Source organism: Pinus tabuliformis, chromosome 3_1, assembly GCF_031772625.1.
Source record: "Pinus tabuliformis cultivar Carrire ecotype Pingquan chromosome 3_1, CPIR1, whole genome shotgun sequence".
NCBI classification, from domain to species: domain Eukaryota; kingdom Viridiplantae; phylum Streptophyta; class Pinopsida; order Pinales; family Pinaceae; genus Pinus; species Pinus tabuliformis.
This window is the reverse complement of record NC_142301.1, coordinates 593,050,664-593,054,593: the sequence shown is the minus strand read 5'-3', so window position 1 is coordinate 593,054,593 and position 3,930 is coordinate 593,050,664. Positions and strand designations below refer to the sequence as shown.

The window sequence follows — 3,930 nt, the reverse complement described above, 5'->3', positions numbered from 1 at the left end:
GATGCAAGGAATTAACAACACTTTACATGTGTCAAGAAATCTAAGCTCATGAAGGCTCCAATTGGATAATCAAATTCAACTTGGATGGCAATTAACTTGCTAGTATTGGCCAAAACCATGTTATGTCTATCTGGCAGGGGATAGAACTTAAATTTGTTGCATCTGCAAATAAATAGATGATAATGTCTCCAATGTTTATGCTACAATTAATGGATCACTATAGTTGCTTTCTTTGCATATTCAAAGCGTAGTAGATAAAAAGAAAAGAAGACAGTTCACCTCTAACAAAAAGGGCTCAACAATGGACTATGCTTTACTGCAGGAAATTGTATTTTTTCTTTTATTAAAGATAGTATTTTGAAAGCAAGTTTTATATAAAAGGGAAATGAAATATATGACCATCTATGTGAATAATTGCAAACAAAACCAAATAGATTCATAGCAAGCTTATGTAAACACAACACACCATAGGATACACTGAACAACTAATCTTAAATAATAATAAAATTATTAGTAAGGCTAACTGTTGACTTCAAACTACATAGTCTTGCAAATGTGGGAATATGATTGTAATATATCAAATAACCTTTCAACTGAAGTTACATAAGCATGGTCCAATGCATCATAAAATATGATCGATAAGAGACTAATGTGAGTTTTGGACCATGATCTAAGGCATGAGGTAAATGACTTTCAAAAGGACATATTGGTTTCTATGTCGAGCTCTAATTTCATCTCAGACTTTAGAAATGTACCCGACCATGAACCTACAATTGTATGTAGCTATAGTGTATCACTTATAAAGTCAAGCTTGTTTTTCACCTTAGAGCTTACATCTTGAATATTATATATGCAATAAATAATCATCTTTTTATTGAACTCAATTATAAATTTAGTCACATTCTTATATAGAATGCCTTTAATCCAAGGTTTCAATGATCAATTTAATTATTTTATTGGTTTTTTAGTGGTTTTAGATTAAAAATACGCGTTGATATAGCTCACCAAATTCCTTTAAAGTACCATACATATTTCAAATCACATAATAGTTAAACTTTTATTAATGCTATGTCTGCAAATTTATACACCATATAGCCATGTTCAAATTACATCATACTAATAAGAAAAAAAATCATTTATATAAAATATTAATAAAAAGCCAATTTTACTTAACTACTTATTTACTTATTACTAATACAAAGAATTACCATCAATGCCATTTTTCTTTTATATATTTTCATTTCATATCATAAAATGACATATTAGAAGTTTTACACTTTAACCTGCTTTCACCCCAATTCATATTGCTCACTCACAAGCATGAAGTTTCTCAATAATTCCAATTCCATTCTACCTCAGTCATGTAAGTTACTCACTATTAAAAAGAAAAAGTCTCATTTCTCCGCAATTCATACTCGTCACTCAGATGCATGGAATTTATCAATAATTCTATTCCACCACAAACATGTAGGTTACCGTGTAAGGGGAAAAATACTAAAATAAATTTGCAATTTCACAAATGTGAGAGGTGAATTGCAATGAGTTGAAAACCGACCTGATATAAAGTAACAAACTCTGTAACCTATTAAATTATATCTTTTTGTTAAATAATATAAAGTAAGAAACTCTTTAATCTATAGCTTTTATTAAATGATATAAAGTAAGAAACTAGTTAATCTTTGTTATTTCACTGAGCAAATTAGAATTCTAGTTTGAATTCGAATTTGATACGGGAAAAAATCGATCTGAAGAAAAAATTCAAGAGTATGCATCATATGGATATTTGATTTTCCAAAATTTTAAAAATTGAAAAGAACCATCATTATATTCAAATTTTATTATACCTTTTTTAAAGGGAATAGTGATGTTTATTTATCTCCAACAATGACCTCTCTTTTGTAAGATGTTACAACTCTTCCTATTTAGGATGATCAGAAACAAATGATGGACAAATTACAGAAAACACGTAAAATAAAATCTAAGAATGAAAACTCAAAACTAAATTCTATGTAAAAGATGGAATACTAAATATTAAAAATAGATTTGAGTGATCTCCAAATACTGGTAAATTTAAGTTTTTGAAAATGTAAAAAAGATCCTCATTTCTGAAAAGAAAATGCATGCATTAGTTCAAGATTTCAAATGGCCCTGCATTTAATAGATGAAAGCTAAATTATCAACTAAAAAATCAAGGCCTAAATACAACGAAATATCATATTAAAGTTTGAATAATTATATAAAAATTTGATACTAATCAGATTTTCTAAACAGATTTAAAACTTCAACTTCATTTAACGAATCTCTATAATATAGAAATAATATTAACAAAATATTTTTTTATTATAAACTATAGAAAAGAATCTCTATTTGAATTCCATCACAGTGATGGTTCACCTACAACATTAATCATCATTATCAGCGAAGATTTGTCTATATGCCAAAAGTGTGTTTTAGACTTTTTAAAATGTTTTTAAATATAGAATTTATTTTATTTGTAGAAATGAAGTAAAATGGCTGTAATTTTCCAGTGATATAGATAGACTATAATTTGCAATCTCTACCCTGTGCTTCAATTAAAAACCATAATTTGCAATCTCTGCCCTGTGCTTCAATTAAAGACTATATTAATTAATTTAACTTAAAATTAAGTTGTTCAAATTTTTACTTTCATAATGGCGTTTTTTATTGAATTTGGGAAAATACAATTTTTATTCAGTTTTCCAACTATATTGCGAAAATACAATTTTTATTCAGTTTTCCAACTATATTGCGAAAATAATATAGCTGGAAATACAATTCAAATGCCAGCTAGCCGACTCATGAAGAAAAACCCAAGAGTTACACGGCCGACTCATGAAGAAAAACCCAAGAGTTGGAAATAAAGCTCCGTCCACCCCATTTAAATATGTATATATCACCACTACGATTGAATTGGTGCCGCACTCTCACAGGTTGTGCCAAGGAAGGAGTTGATTACGTTGAAACAGGTTGTGCGAAGGAAGGAGTTGATTACATTGCAAAATCGATAAATCTGCCACCAAGAACCAAAAGATCAAAACATCAGTGGTGGGTTTTGAATATTTTTATTTCGATTGAATCGATTTTCTGCCGTGAGACTCGCAGAAATGGCAGTTGTTAAAGTCCAACCCGTAGAACAACACGCAGTTGTTAATGGCAGTGAAGTTATTAATAATGGGCGAGAGAATCATCAAGTTATTAATAATGGCAGTAACAGTAAGGAAGTTATTACTAATGGGGGCAGCGAGAAAGCGAATGAATCAGTACGGCCCAAATCTCTGTATGTGGGGGATCTGGAGCCCAATGTTAGCGACGCCCAGATTCAGGAACTTTTCCAGCAGGTTGGCCCGGTGGTCAGTGTTCGCATCTGTAGAGATGCCATCACCAAGACTTCTCTGGGATATGGCTATGTCAATTACAACACTGCTGAAGATGCCACAGAGGCTTTACGCAGCTTGAATTTTACACCCCTTAATGGAAAGCCTATTCGGATAATGTACTCACACCGTGACCCCACTATTCGCAAGTGTGGTTCGGCAAACATATTTATTAAAAATCTTCACAAAGCAGTAGACAATCAAACCCTCTATCACAAATTCTCTGTGTTCGGACCCATTCTTTCTTCCAAAATTGCAACAGATGCATCAGGGCAATCTAAAGGATATGGATTTGTGCATTTTGAGCAAGACGAAGCAGCGCATGATGCAATTAAATGTATGAATGGTACTTTGATAAATGACAGTCATATTTATGTTGGTGTTAGATATTCTACAGTTTCAACAGCGATTCTATATGCGGAATAACTGAAAGAATCATTTTAAAACTTAATGCCCAGGGATACGAATTACCTCCAGCCATTGGTGATGTTTTAATGCAGGCCACAGTCCACTTGCTTCTTCTTCAGCACTCCAG

The 3,930-nt window shown here is 31.5% G+C and overlaps 1 pseudogene; it reads left to right on the top strand.

The window, feature by feature from the left end:
- The first annotated feature begins 3,125 nt into the window (after nt 1-3,125).
- The window catches only part of LOC149188408 (polyadenylate-binding protein 8 pseudogene), a 9,043-nt pseudogene continuing 8,238 nt past the window's right edge, over nt 3,126-3,930 (top strand).